The 15,000-nt window shown below is 54.8% G+C and overlaps 4 non-coding genes across 4 annotated transcripts in view; 1 reads left to right on the top strand and 3 right to left on the bottom strand.

The window, feature by feature from the left end:
* Positions 1-53, bottom strand: part of LOC140214566 (large subunit ribosomal RNA) — a 3,959-nt gene extending 3,906 nt beyond the window's left edge. Inside the window, exon 1 of the ribosomal RNA XR_011891503.1 lies at positions 1-53. This exon is cut by the window's left edge and continues 3,906 nt beyond it. This is a non-coding gene — a ribosomal RNA (large subunit ribosomal RNA).
* A 1,146-nt stretch (positions 54-1,199) lies between these two features.
* Positions 1,200-1,352, bottom strand: LOC140214560 (5.8S ribosomal RNA). The gene has a single exon (XR_011891497.1). It is a non-coding gene; the product is annotated as a 5.8S ribosomal RNA (ribosomal RNA).
* Positions 1,353-2,926: 1,574 nt separating this feature from the next.
* Positions 2,927-4,741, bottom strand: LOC140214563 (small subunit ribosomal RNA). Its single transcript, XR_011891500.1, has one exon. It is a non-coding gene; the product is annotated as a small subunit ribosomal RNA (ribosomal RNA).
* Positions 4,742-9,555: 4,814 nt separating this feature from the next.
* Positions 9,556-9,747, top strand: LOC140214571 (U2 spliceosomal RNA). The gene has a single exon (XR_011891508.1). It is a non-coding gene; the product is annotated as a U2 spliceosomal RNA (small nuclear RNA).
* Positions 9,748-15,000: the final 5,253 nt, after the last annotated feature.

Raw genomic sequence — 15,000 nt, 5'->3', positions numbered from 1 at the left:
CCGCTTAGTGATATGCTTAAATTCAGCGGGTTGTCTCGCCTGATCTGAGGTCGACAACGGATACATCGCTTTCGCCCATTCCAGCACGACCGAGTACGACGCCCTGCCACGTCCTTACGGACGAGGCTGGCAGGCGGCACAACGCCTGCGCGCGTGCGTCATACGAGCGGTATGCCGAAAAGGACTCGACACGTTCGAAAACCCAGCGCCAACCGAGTGCGACGCCCTACCACGTCCTTCGCCCAACACGGAGCTACTTATAGACGAGGCTGGCAGGCGGTGAACCGCCTGCGCGCGTGCGGCGCACGAGCAGTTGCGTGGTAAGCGACCGTGTCTGAAGCCCAAACACCACCGAGGCAAAGATCGCCTTAGCAGCGCGCCGCTTCAGCGGGCACCGCAGGGGCGACTAAAACCTGGCGGGAGGCATCGTCTCGTGTAGCGTCGCCCCTGCCCCAACTGGAGTGGCCCAGTCTTTAGGGGACAGAGACTGCGAAGCACTTGGACCGACGGCGGACTACGACGGAACGCTTCAGCTCCGCCAACGGGGCACCCACGCTCTCGAAGGAGACATTTTCCGTTTCGCGGCAATTCTCCGCCGTGCCGTGACTCTTCTCGCTCGCAGACGGCGCTGTCGCGTCGAACCGCTTTCGGGGGCCACCCTTCTCCTCCCCGCTCCTCGCAAGAATCTGCCGATTCCCATTCCTGCGACGAAGCCCGGAAGGGCGCCCACACAGCTGCGGTGACGTGAACGAGCGACCAGCTCTGGAGCTCGACGTACTTCGAAGGCAAACAGCGCAAATTGCGATCGCGCTGGCTTTGCGCACGGCGCGGGAATCGGCCGGCGTTTCATTCCCACGTTTTCCGTGCACGCAAGCGTGCGCTTCCGACTCTCTCGCAAACGTGCGCGCTACATGGCAACAGACGTTCGCGCCTCGTGCTTGGACCGCTCTTTCCCTGCAGGTATCCGACTCCATCCTGCGGCGGTCTTACTAGAGGCGCGCACTCGTCACGCTGCAGTAGTATTGCCTCGTTTCCGTCTTTTCGAAGAATTGGCACAACGGTTTGCCACCGTCTCCCTCTCGTGAGGCCGCTGGCGCGTGGCTTTAGCGCTCAACGTACTGTCCATGATGCCGACGCGGTCAAAACGAGTCGACGGACGCACGTTCCCTGTGCGCCGAAGTCTCTCTTGATATGTGATCCGACCCTCAGACAGACGAAGCCAAGGGAAGACCCAAGGCCGCAATGTGCGTTCAAAGAATCAGTGCTCAGTGTGTCCTGCAATTCACACCAAGTCTCGCAGCTGGCTGCGTTCTTCATCGACCCGAGAACCGAGTGATCCACCGCTTAGAGTCGTGAAAAATAGTTTGTTCAATTCAGTACAGTACAACCAGGGTTTTAGGCACGTGGCGTCTCCCTGTGTGTGGTTTCGAAGAGCGCCTTTCGGCGTGCGCTCCTCCAGTCTCGCTCTTTCGGCGGCCGCGTCTCAGCAGCTGAAAGCCTAATGGCACTCCACTCCTGCTACTCGCGCGTGTGTTTTGCGCCCACGCCTTCCTCGCTTGCCCTCGAGGCACCTTATGCCGTTTGCGCGCACTCGAAGCCGGTTTTACCTGCCAACCATCCACCGGACCCGTGTGTCTCGTGTGCACGTTCACATCGCTCCACTAAAAATTGCAAAGAGCGACAGAGCCATGATTAGGGCTAAGCCGCTGTGGAGTCTTTAACGGCTACACGGCCACGGGCAGGGCTTCACCCCCATCGACGTGCTTCGCTTCAGTCAGCAGTAGGTTCATAGAAGGGCCTCAAACACACACACACTTTCGCATCGGCAGATCGCCGCAGCATAACCGCTGTTGATCCAACAGCCTACTTGAGACGAAAGACAAGAGCCCGGCGCGCGTACTCGCGCAGCTCTCCAAAACCACTCGGCCAGTGCCAGGGACGGCTCCCTGCGCCGGCGCCACAACAAGTCTACTTGAGGCGGAAGACGAAGCCAGCAAGGGCCTGGCCGCAAGTGCGTTCGAAACCGGGACTACAGTCCCTCGTCTGTCCGTACTTCCTCTTTCGACGTGCGGCGCCTTCCCAAAGCGCACAAGTCCGCTAACCGCAGAACGCTTCCGACGTAGCAAAGCCGCGTTTCCTTCGGTACTTCGCAGCAACGCCGCCTTTCCCTCGGCGGCGGGCGAATAGCCTGCAGACGTCGTCGCATTAAACCGCGATCTCGACACCTCGCGCGTCACGAGCAGGAGCCGACCGGCAGCCTCCGGCCCTTTCGGACTCGGTGGCATTTGCCGCGGAGGACGGGAGAGCACTTTAGGCCACGGTTCCTTCCGTACTTGGCAGCCGCACCCTCATACCGACAGTTCCATGACCGACCGAGCGCCACACCGTTCCTTTAGTACTTGGGTGGCAACAAAGTCGGGTCGTTACTCCATACTCGCCGCAGGAAGCGACCGGCAGCCGCCAGCCTTTTCAGACTCGGCAGCGTTTGCCGCGGAGGACGGGAGAGCGCTCGCACCACGGTTCCGTGTGTGTACTAAGCGGCAGCGGCATTAGCTCTCGACCGTCAGTTCCTTGACCGACCGCACGCTTCGCCGTTCCCCTCGTACTGGGCAAAGCAGCAGGTCGGGTCGTCTTACTCCCATTCCGCGCAAGAGCGCCAAAGCGGACAGAAAGCCCACCCAGTGTGCGTTACGCCGTTTCTACCCGCGGGCGCGGCCAAGCCAACCGTCCAAGGTTGCAGCCGGCGTCCACTGGGCGCAACAAATTTGGCACGGGGCGCCCCTCAAAATTCAGGCAGTCCCCGGCATGTTCGGGTATAGCCGTCCCCGCGTCCAAGCGGGGCCAGCGGCGGAAAGCGTCGGGCGCAGCGAGCTGCTTCACCCACACGGGGTAGAAACAATGGCGCTCGCCACCCTTCACAATCCGGTAATGATCCTTCCGCAGGTTCACCTACGGAAACCTTGTTACGACTTTTACTTCCTCTAAATGATCAAGTTTGGTCATCTTTCCAACAGACCGGCGCAACCGAAAGGCCGCGCCGGACATCGGTCCGAAGACCTCACTAAATCATTCAATCGGTAGTAGCGACGGGCGGTGTGTACAAAGGGCAGGGACGTAATCAACGCGAGCTTATGACTCGCGCTTACTGGGAATTCCTCGTTCAAGGGGAACAATTGCAAGCCCCTATCCCAATCACGAAAGAAGTTCCACGGGTTACCCAGTCCTTTCAGACAGGGATAAAGACACGCTGCTTCCTTCAGTGTAGCGCGCGTGCGGCCCCGGACATCTAAGGGCATCACAGACCTGTTATTGCTCTGTTTCGTGCGGCTAGGAGCCGCTTGTCCCTCTAAGAAGGTTGTAAGGTGCTGGGAACCCCGCACCTATTTAATAGGCTAGAGTCTCGTTCGTTATCGGAATTAACCAGACAAATCGCTCCACCAACTAAGAACGGCCATGCACCACCATCCACCGAATCAAGAAAGAGCTCTCAATCTGTCAATCCTCCCAGTGTCCGGGCCGGGTAAGTTTTCCCGTGTTGAGTCAAATTAAGCCGCAGGCTCCACTCCTGGTGGTGCCCTTCCGTCAATTCCTTTAAGTTTCAGCTTTGCAACCATACTTCCCCCGGAACCCAAACACTTTGGTTTCCCGGAAGCTGCCCGCCGAGTCATTTGAGTAACTCAGGCGGATCGCTGGTTGGCATCGTTTATGGTCAGAACTAGGGCGGTATCTGATCGCCTTCGAACCTCTGACTTTCGTTCTTGATCAAAGAAAACATTCTTGGCAAATGCTTTCGCAGTAGTTCGTCTTGCGACGGTCCAAGAATTTCACCTCTAGCGCCGCAATACGAATGCCCCCGTCTGTCCCTCTTAATCATTACCTCGTATTCCAAAAACCAACAGAACAGAAACGAGGTCTTGTTCTATTATTCCATGCAAGTTTATTCAGGCGACTCGCCTGCGTTGAGCACTCTAATTTTTTCAAAGTAAAAGCACCGGCCTTCTCGAGGCACACAATGAAGTGCACCAAGAAAGGACCGGCATGATGTTCAGTCCGAGCCGTCGCATCGGGTAGATGCACTACTCGTCTGGAACTGAGATCCAACTACGAGCTTTTTAACCGCAGCAGCTTTAGTATACGCTATTGGAGCTGGAATTACCGCGGCTGCTGGCACCAGACTTGCCCTCCAATTGATCCTCGTTAAAGGATTTAGAGTGTACTCATTTCAATTACGGGGCCTCAAAAGAGTCCCGTATTGTTATTTTTCGTCACTACCTCCCCGTGCCGGGAGTGGGTAATTTGCGCGCCTGCTGCCTTCCTTGGATGTGGTAGCCGTTTCTCAGGCTCCCTCTCCGGAATCGAACCCTGATTCTCCGTTACCCGTAACAACCATGGTAAGCAAGTAACCTACCATCGAAAGTTGATAAGGCAGACACTTGAAAGAAACGTCGCCGGCTCGTGGCCATGCGATCAGCACAAAGTTATCCAGAGTCACCACACAATACGGGCCGAAACCCGATCGATCTTGGTCTAATAAAAGCACCCGTCGCCCAAAGGGCTTCAGGCTCACTGCATGTATTAGCTCTAGAATTGCCACAGTTATCCAAGTAGGAAGAAACGATCTAAGGAACCATAACTGATTTAATGAGCCATTCGCGGTTTCGCCTTATTTCGGCATGTACTTAGACATGCATGGCTTAATCTTTGAGACAAGCATATGATTACTGGCAGGATCAACCAGGTAATCGTTCAACTGCGCGTCCAGCCTTTCAAGCAGGCCGGACGCCGTTTTTGCGATGCCGAGGCCACCTTCAGGCGCCCCAACACGCTTCGTTCTCGCAAAGGGTAGCACTTTGCACAGTCCGAGACGACGGCGTTCGAGCTCGCTACGGCGCCCTCCCCGCAGGGCCGGGTATCGCCACGCGGCAAGAAGCACGCAACATTCTCGATAGACCGGTTGTGTCGACTCGATCGCGGCTTGCGGTTTCTCTCGAGCCCGCAGCACTGGTGGACCGACCGACACTTGCAACGTAGCCGAGACGGCAAAGCCGCTAGGCGACGGGTCACGCCCGCGCCTTCGGCGCTTTCGTATTTGATTCGTCCGAGGACGATGCGGAACACACTTCGATATCGTGGAAAAAGCGTCGTCCGACAACCAGCCCCTAACGCATCAAGCGGATGAGGCTGCAGACGTCAGCTGTGGGATCCACGGGAGCGATACCGGGGACACGCTTGACGGGCACGAAGCCCGCCGCATATCAAACACCCAGGTCGCTTTGGGGGCGACTGCTCTCTGGGACCCCCATATAATAGCAGCGATAAGTACCCAGACCTCCATGGGGCCGTACTCGTGCCACTTTCGACGAGCGTTTGGCGAAAATCGTGCCGCCTCGTAACGCCGCGAGCAAGATTGAAAGCTTACGTCGGCAGCACAATGCCGAAGTCGTGAAAGCGCAGCGCGTCTACCGAATGCGCGAACGGCAATTTCTCGCTAATGGCCAGTACGGTTTCCTGCACAATTGCCTTTCTGTCGCCCTACGGGGCCCCCGGCCGATCGATTCGAGGCACGCTAGCACGGCCCCTTCGCCATTTCCGAGCACGAGTGCGAACAGTGCGGGCGGCGTGCTCGACGCCCCGGCTGACGTCGTTTCGGACTTTGTCTCTTCGCGTGCTCGCGGCAACGCCGCGGCCAACGACGACGTCTGCGCGGTTCTTTGCCGGTTCCCGGCGTGCTATAGTGCAGCCCTCTGCAGGGTGACACCGGCTCCGTCGTGGCCGTGCGGCGGCTTGTACGCAAAAGTTGCGTCAAAGGCGTCGCGCTCGCGCCGCCCCGGCACACGCGGTTTCGGACTTTGTCTCTTCCAGCGCTCGCGTAGTCGTGGGCACGATTGTCGACTTCGGAACGGTGCGCGGACACCGCCACGAGCACGCGCAAGACGAAAATCGCACTACGGTACAATGTCGGCCGGGGCCCTACGGCCCCTTACAGTAGCAGCGATAAGTGCCCAGACCTCCATGGGGCCGTACTCGTGCGACGCGGCGGCGTACTGCGCCGAGCCGAGCGCCAATATTTGGCTTTTGCAGGGCGGATTCGAGCTCTGGCGATTGCCGCGGTACCGCCGCTCACCGATTCAAGGCACGCTAGCGCGGCCCCTTCGCCATTTCCGAGCACGCGTGCGAACAGTGCGGGCGGCGTGCTCGACGCCCCGGCTGACGTCGTTTCGGACTTTGTCTCTTCGCGTGCTCGCGGCAACGCCGCGGCCAACGACGACGTCTGCGCGGTTCTTTGCCGGTTCCCGGCGTGCTATAGTGCAGCCCTCTGCAGGGTGACACCGGCTCCGTCGTGGCCGTGCGGCGGCTTGTACGCAAAAGTTGCGTCAAAGGCGTCGCGCTCGCGCCGCCCCGGCACACGCGGTTTCGGACTTTGTCTCTTCCAGCGCTCGCGTAGTCGTGGGCACGATTGTCGACGTCGGAACGGTGCGCGGACTACGCCACGAGCACGCGCAAGCCGAAAATCGCACTACGGTACAATGTCGGCCGGGGCCGTACGGCCCCTTACAGTAGCAGCGATAAGTGCCCAGACCTCCATGGGGCCGTACTCGTGCGACGCGGCCGCGTACTGCGCCGAGCCGAGCGCCAATATTTGGCTTTTGCAGGGCGGATTCGAGCTCTGGCGATCGCCGCGGTACCGCCGCTCACCGATTCAAGGCACGCTAGCGCGGCCCCTTCGCCATTTCCGAGCACGCGTGCGAACAGTGCGGGCGGCGTGCTCGACGCCCCGGCTGACGTCGTTTCGGACTTTGTCTCTTCGCGTGCTCGCGGCAACGCCGCGGCCAACGACGACGTCTGCGCGGTTCTTTGCCGGTTCCCGGCGTGCTATAGTGCAGCCCTCTGCAGGGTGACACCGGCTCCGTCGTGGCCGTGCGGCGGCTTGTACGCAAAAGTTGCGTCAAAGGCGTCGCGCTCGCGCCGCCCCGGCACACGCGGTTTCGGACTTTGTCTCTTCCAGCGCTCGCAACCATGTCGGGGCCGACGCCGACGACTGCGTGGTGTTTCAACGATTGCCGGCGTGACACAATGCAGCTGCGTGCGGGATGCCAGCGATTCCGTCGTGTCCGTGCGGCGGCTTGTACGCAAAAGTTGCGTCAAAGGCGTCGCGCTCGCGCCGCCCCGGCACACGCGGTTTCGGACTTTGTCTCTTCCAGCGCTCGCGTAGTCGTGGGCACGATTGTCGACGTCGGAACGGTGCGCGGACTACGCCACGAGCACGCGCAAGCCGAAAATCGCACTACGGTACAATGTCGGCCGGGGCCGTACGGCCCCTTACAGTAGCAGCGATAAGTGCCCAGACCTCCATGGGGCCGTACTCGTGCGACGCGGCGGCGTACTGCGCCGAGCCGAGCGCCAATATTTGGCTTTTGCAGGGCGGATTCGAGCTCTGGCGATCGCCGCGGTACCGCCGCTCACCGATTCAAGGCACGCTAGCGCGGCCCCTTCGCCATTTCCGAGCACGCGTGCGAACAGTGCGGGCGGCGTGCTCGACGCCCCGGCTGACGTCGTTTCGGACTTTGTCTCTTCGCGTGCTCGCGGCAACGCCGCGGCCAACGACGACGTCTGCGCGGTTCTTTGCCGGTTCCCGGCGTGCTATAGTGCAGCCCTCTGCAGGGTGACACCGGCTCCGTCGTGGCCGTGCGGCGGCTTGTACGCAAAAGTTGCGTCAAAGGCGTCGCGCTCGCGCCGCCCCGGCACACGCGGTTTCGGACTTTGTCTCTTCCAGCGCTCGCAACCATGTCGGGGCCGACGCCGACGACTGCGTGGTGTTTCAACGATTGCCGGCGTGACACAATGCAGCTGCGTGCGGGATGCCAGCGATTCCGTCGTGGCGGTGCGGCGGCTTGTACGCAAAAGTTGCGTCAAAGGCGTCGCGCTCGCACCGCCCCGGCACACGTGGTTTCGGACTTTGTCTCTTCGAGCGCTCGCAGCGATGTCGAGGCGATCGCTTACGTCTGCACGGTTTCCGGTGTGCTACAATGCAGCAGTCTGCCGCACTACACCTCTTGGTTGCCGAGGCCAGCACGGCAATTTACTGAAGCGAGCGCATTGCGCCCAGGCGGCAGCGGACTTTGTGCTTTCGGGAGTGCTCTTGCTGTAAAATTTGAACGGCTGCAGCTGCGCGAAGCAAGTGTACCTATTTTCACTCTCTCTCTGTCTGCCTTTGAGGCGACTGTAATTTCACTTTAAACGCAACTGGAGGCGGGAGCAACCTGATGAGAGTAGGTGGACTTCGGTACATGTTGTAATTTAGAAATTGCTTTCAAGCTTTGAGGACATACACCTTCGCGCCATCTGCTTTCCCCGTCTCTTTGGCACTTTATAGTATGTGCTGCATGCTCTGCATTCCAAAGAAACACGCCTGTGTCTCTCCCTCTCTCACGTTCTTCTTCTTTTTGTAGCTGCTGTTGTAGAAGATGCTATGCTCTTTAATCGCTGTAACATAGAGTGCTTGCACAAGCCAACAACTGTTGCGCGTTTTTTTTTTTTTTTTTTCTCTTCCCAAGACGTTTCTGCCATTATTCACTAACTCTCGTTCTTAGTATGCAATGGAGCGTTAGCTCGCGCCATCTACCTTTCTTTCTGTATTGCAAAGTCCGCAGGTTTTCCTAGTTCCGTACACAGATGGCGCTAATGCGTTTTGGCGCCAGGTTCGAACGACCTCGCTGTACTCGTGTTTCCCATTTGAATGTTTCAAAGGGGTTTGCGACAGGGGGTGGTTCTTGTGCAAGGCTGAGCTTTCCAGCTGCGTTTAAGCTATGCTAGCATGTGTGCGTATATATATATATATATATATATAAATACACAAACACACACACACACACACACACACACACATGCATATATACATACACACACACGGTAATGGTAAAGATGATGAGGTAGCACTTTTTTTTTTTTTTTTACAATGCCTGTGTTTCAGATGGCGATCTTTCTCCCCTCTATGTTTCCGGTGGGAAGGAGTGTGCAGCGTTTTCTATATTTATTTTGTCATTCACTTCTATGTTGCTCGTCTTCGTACATGGGGCATGCTACCTAATTCTACCGGTCGATTCGACACGTTGCGATCCGTCCCGGCCTGTGCCGTATCAAAATTTTCAGTGGGCCTTGCGGTAAATAAAAAGAAATGAAGGAAATGCGCGTAGTATATTACAATTGCACACGGGCTTGAAACGAAGCCCTCAAGGAAGGTCACCTTGAGCGGTCGCATTCAGACGGAAGTAAGCATTCCCCTGGCGCGTTTTTTTCCGCTCGCCTGTTCCGTTTTCTACGAGGTTGCCTTGGTTGGTTTCGCGTTACAAGCAAGCTTGCACTCGGGTCTCGTTTCTACGCGACAGCGTTTCGTTAACAGCGAAAGACTGAGGCGTTGCGAGTTCATCCGTGAGATAGGGAGCGTTGAGTCTGTACACAGGCTGAATTTTATAATATTGCCCACGCTGTTGCTGAGGTTACCCATGTCGGCAGGGCGCCCACAAGGCAGTAGTACAATGAAGTGAAGTGAAGGACATCGCTTCTCGGCCTTTTGGCTAAGATCAAAGTGTAGTATCTGTTCTTATCAGCTTAATATCTGATACGGGTTCTATATGGACCCACGATATTAAACCTATTTTTGGAAGTTGGCGGAGTGCTTGAAGCCTGCTTCACCTCCGCCGCAGGTCGGCCCGGTATTGCACTACCTCCGGGATCGGCCCCGCTCACTTAGGTGAGACTTCATTCAATCAAAATGAAGAGCACAAGCTCAACGCGAGCAGTGACTTGACACGCACCATTCCTATACTACACGCAACGATGCCGGTTCGCGGACCACGAGAGTAATTAAACTGCCACTCCATCTGTGTGTAGCGTCGCACTTGTTGCGTCGCAAATGGGACAGCCGCTCCAGCAAATTTCTAGTTATGGGCTTCGAGAAAAATTAATGAAAGCAAAAGAAAGAACCAGAATTCCTATTTGTCCGATGTCTCTGAATGATTGTCTCCTGTAAAGAGCCACTTGGGGGGATGGGGGGTAGGATTAGCCGTGGGGTTCGCAATCAATATGAATCCCACTCAAAGCCAACACTGGATTTTGGAGTTCACTATCGCTTGGATCCGTAAACCACCGCGGCCACGCAAGCTCGCCCTGCCGCCGAAATCCGCTGCCCAAGTGGAAGAAAGATTCCCTATGAAAGAAAAATAGAGTGCCCGATTTCTGGCAACTACTGTGCAGCCTTTGTGTACACATTTTCGCAGCAGTGGGACCGAGCGCCTCGAAAACAAACTTGTCGTATGCCCAAATGTGGCGAAATATATTCAAGGGTTAAAAGGTGCCTCATCTTTCTAACCTGTATGTTACGAAGACCTGTTGCTACCTTTTCATCATGAACATCATCATCATCATCATCCTGGCTACGCCCACTGCAGGGCAAAGGCATCTGCCATGATCCTCCAAGTACCCCGGTCAGGTGCCGATTGTCGCCATGTAGTCCCTAATCTAATCTGCCCTCCTAACTTTCTGCCACCCCCTGCTACGCTTCCCTCCTCTTGGAATTCAGTCTGTAACCCTTAATGGCCACCGGTTATCTTCCCCCCAGATTGCATGCCCTGCGCATGCCCATTTGTTTTTCCTGGTTTAAACTTTGGTGTCATTAACGAGCGTTTCTTCTCGCACACCCCAATCTGCTCTATTCCGATCCCCCCGTGACGCCACACCCATCATCCTTCTTTCCAGAGCCCGTTGCGTCGCCCTCAGTTACCCTTCGGTAATCCTCAAAGCTTTTTGTTGGGGCACTCGTGGCATCTTTCTCGTTTAATGAAGTCAAATTTTTTTCAGTTTTGGGGGAAAACTCAATGAGCTAGGCGCGATTGTGTCCCTGGCGCCGCTCTCAACAAGATGGCGGCGCCCATGCTTTTTGCCTGCAGGTTCGGCCCTACGCAGAACACGCCTGCCGGGCAGTGTAGCCACGTTGAAGGGGCAAAGCGTAGTGCAGTGAAGCGCTTGCTCGGGCGAAAAACGCAAATATGAGCCAAACAGGAATTTCCATTATTGGAAATTCCAGTTCAGTTTGCGCATTGCGTTCGCCTAAGGTAAAGAACACAAATGCGAGTGCCACAGCAGTCAAGTCAAAGCTTAGGATTGCGTATCATTTTTTTTTTTTTTTTTCTTTTCGTGCCTTTTACTCCTGGCCTGCGTGGCCCTAGCGCGCATGCACACGAAAGTAATGAAATGCTGAAAACACGAAATAATGCGGTGCGGCTGTATCATATCTATTTTGTGCGCTTTGTTCTTTGTGGACTACAGCGGTGTGCGTCATGAGAAAGTTTCGGTGCCCTTCTTGGGTGACCAGTGAAGCTATATTTAAAACCACATTGATTTGTACGGTTATTGCTACAAACTGCGTGTGGGTGTTTTTCTTTTTCGCTGCCAACGATGGGTTATCGCAACCGCGATCGGTTCTGCTGCTACGCTAGACGCGTGCTTGCCAACGGTTGGCTCTATACGCGACCCGCGACGCGTGGTCGGCACATTCAAGCAGTCAATTGCAAACCGTTCCAAGAAAAAGGATGTACTCCACTTGCCACCTAGTTCGACGATTGTACTTTCTGACCCTCGAGGAAGCGCCGCCTTCCCACGTTTTCTATAATACGATAAGATTCAGAGCGACCGCGACCACTTGTCTTTGTCAATATCTCGGAAACGCTTTCTTTGTTTTCTTTTTTTTTTTTTAAATCCAGATACTCAGACGCGCCCGTGTTCACGCGCACTTGTTCTCTCCGATAAGCAGGGAAGCTCGGTTGGGGTGGTGTCGGGCCTTGCGCATCGCGCTGCTGAGCTCGTCGCTTCGCCGGCCGGTCGATGCTGGCGCGGTACTGGTAATGAACTTCGACGTGCATGGTGAAACGTCACTTTGTATTGCCACTGTAGACTAGCAATGCAATGTGTTTGCGAGCGATTGGATAAATGAGAAAGCGTGCACTGTCTACAGTTCATGCCCCTCTAGAGTAGTGGAAATGTTGCTCCAAGTGTTAGGTTTGTAATTTGCGCCTACGAACATGAACTAAACAAAGAAAATGGTCTGCAGCCGCCTTCGCTTCATAAAATTCCCGTACGAAGAAATTTCCGTGCGCGAATGAGAGAGCAAAAGAGAGAAACCATGTTAAGAAGAATGGCTGCCTTTTACGTGATCTCGCGCATGAAACCAGACGATAGATTAATTTTAGCCGTTCATTTTGATTTGCCGAATGTAAACCGGAACACTTTCTCCACGCGGTCTTCAGATTTGAATGGCAATCAATCACATCCTTTCTTTTTTTTTTTTTTTTCTGTTTCTTTCTATCTGGAACCGAAAGAATTCAGAACGCCATTTCAATCTTAGATTCGATTAGATATCGCGACTGGTATGCTGAAATATCACGCCTTATCTGGTGTTAACCTTCTTGATCACGGCAATAAAAAATCGCCAGTTCCCGAACTTTAATCGCGCCGAAGATGAACCGATATGCTGGATTCTTATTGTCATGATTTTATAGAAAGCGCTGGTTCTATGGCTAGCTTTGAGGAAAAGAAAAACATCGTTCAGGAATGTATAACTCTAAACAACTAAAAAAAAAAATCTGCCGGCAATTGGTACTACAACGAGAGTACTGAGAATACTGGAAAAGATGAAATCCAATCATGCTGAACTGAACTGAGATTATTTCATCAAGACATGCCCCGAAAAACGTGGCCACTTTCAATGATAATTTCAAATGTGATTTCTTTCTTTTTTTTTTTTCTTTTTTTTTTTTTTTACGACGGATAATAATTATCTTTCCAATGGCGGATGTGAAAATTTCAGAGCACGTCATTTTCGAAATCCCAAGGCCCCGGACGCATTCTCTCTTCTTTAAGTATTTTGGTGGTGCACACGGAGGAAAATTTCGCGCACGTAATTTATAAACTAGTAGTTGATTTTCTAGAAGAACACAAAGTGCTGACAAACGGCCAACCAGGACACAATTAAATTGGTATTACGCACGGTTTCGAAGCCGCGGTAACAAAAGGGTAACAAAGGGACGTTCATTTCGTGGTGTCGATTTCACGTCTCTCACAATAAAAAAAAAAAAAATAATAATAATAAAAACTACTGCATAAAATAGGTTTTCCCAAACTGGATGGTTTCGATCAGCTTTTGAACAGCCCTTCCTTAAATTGAGTTGGCGTTGATTGAGCAGGTGCGGGCCTCTGCTGTTTTGGATTTTTGTAAATGGCATCAGTACTGGACAGTCCGTTCACTTGAGGATCAAAGGAGAAACCCCCCAAAAAAATATCATATCGTGGTGAGAGACGTGGCAGATGAGTACAATTATCGGCAGAAAAAAAAAAAGGAAAACCGCCTCGTACTCAGAAGCCGCTCCTCTCACGTGTGAAGCTTCAAACAAATTGTTTTTCTTGAGACGCTCTATAAAGTTATACACAGCTCCTTAAATGCAGCACCCGCACACAAAGCCAAACGTTCCAAGCTGGAAAGAAAGCATGAAATTCGCGGTGCCCGTTTCCTGTGAAACAACGGGCAACAATACGCCAAGTCCGCTACCACGTCAGCCGGGGCGGCCACACCCCGCCCGCGCTTAAGCCACATATGGCGACTGAAAATGCTCGCCGCTCAAGCTGCGCGCGGCAAAGTCCGCAACCACGTCAGCCGGGGCGGCCACGGAGAGCGCCGAACGCCCGCGCTTAAGCCTGAAAATGCTCGGCGCTTACGCCAGGTAGCGAGAAAAAATGCTCGGCGCTTAAGCCACGCGGGGACTAAAAACTGAAGCCACGGGATTGTTGCTGAAATTGTATGCATTCCGGTGGAGGTCTGTCGGCGCCGGCGCGCGGCAAAGTCCGCAACCACGTCAGCCGGGGCGGCCACGGAGAGCGCCGAACGCCCGCGCTTAAGGCTGAAAATGCTCGGCGCTTAAGCCAGGTAGCGCGAAAAAATGCTCGGCGCTTAAGCCAGGTAGCGAGTAAAAATGCTCGGCGCTTAAGCCACGCGGGGACTACAACTGAAGCCACGGGATTGTTGTTGCTGAAATTGTATGCAGTCCGGTAGAAGTCTGTCGCGCGCCTGCGCGCGGCAAAGTCCGCAACCACGTCAGCCGGGGCGGCGAAAAAAAAAAAAAAAAAAAAAGCAGCCCCCCTGTACCAGTGTGCGCGAGGCGGCAGTCAATACCGGCCTCGCTGTTACAGCCCCCAGGAGGAACACACAAGGTCCTCTCTGGAGTCTGTCTGTCGTTCGATCACACGCCACACGACTGAAACAGGAGATGGCGTGCATTTGCCACTCGGGTTGCGAGGCCCTCGTGTGTTGCGCGTCGCGCCAACACACACACATCGCCCCGAAAATCGGCCGGTTCGCGTTCGAGACGCAACCGCACCATTTCAGCTGTCGGGAGCGCGGCTTTCGTCGATGCCGAAAGCCGCCTTTTTATGCGCGTCACTAATACGATGACGAGGCAACTTTGTTGACCAGAAGAAACGCGCGCGACACAGCGCACGCAGCGCAGCTTCCCGCGGGCTGCTTCACGACAATCAAGATCGGCAACGCCCTCCAACGTTCGTGCCACAAGTGGATGCGAAAGCACCAGTGGCTCCTCTCGTCGCAGGTGCTAACAGCAATGGTCTGCTGCCATTGCACTTGAGCAGGACGTGTTTGCAAAGCACCCTCATATTGCGACAACGGTCCCCTTCCGTTTCGCCTTTTTCTGCACAGTGTTGCGACGGAGCGAAAACTGGGGAAAAAAAAAAAATGGCTGCGCTCAACGGCAACCGTTTCGTGCGAGTCTTGCCGTCGGCAAAGAGCTCGCTCTCTTCGCACCTGTCGGTGCTGCGATCGCTTGCTCGGGAAGGATGTACGTTTCAGTTGTGTACCGCGGACAAACCTTCCAGTCAGAGGCTAAGCCTCAATAGATCGCAGTGTGGTGGCTGCTCTACTACTTACGACACCACGAC

This window comes from Dermacentor andersoni, unplaced genomic scaffold (genome assembly GCF_023375885.2).
Source record: "Dermacentor andersoni unplaced genomic scaffold, qqDerAnde1_hic_scaffold ctg00000478.1, whole genome shotgun sequence".
NCBI classification, from domain to species: domain Eukaryota; kingdom Metazoa; phylum Arthropoda; class Arachnida; order Ixodida; family Ixodidae; genus Dermacentor; species Dermacentor andersoni.
Note: the sequence above shows the minus strand (reverse complement) of the source record. Positions and strands in the feature narration are given on the sequence as shown.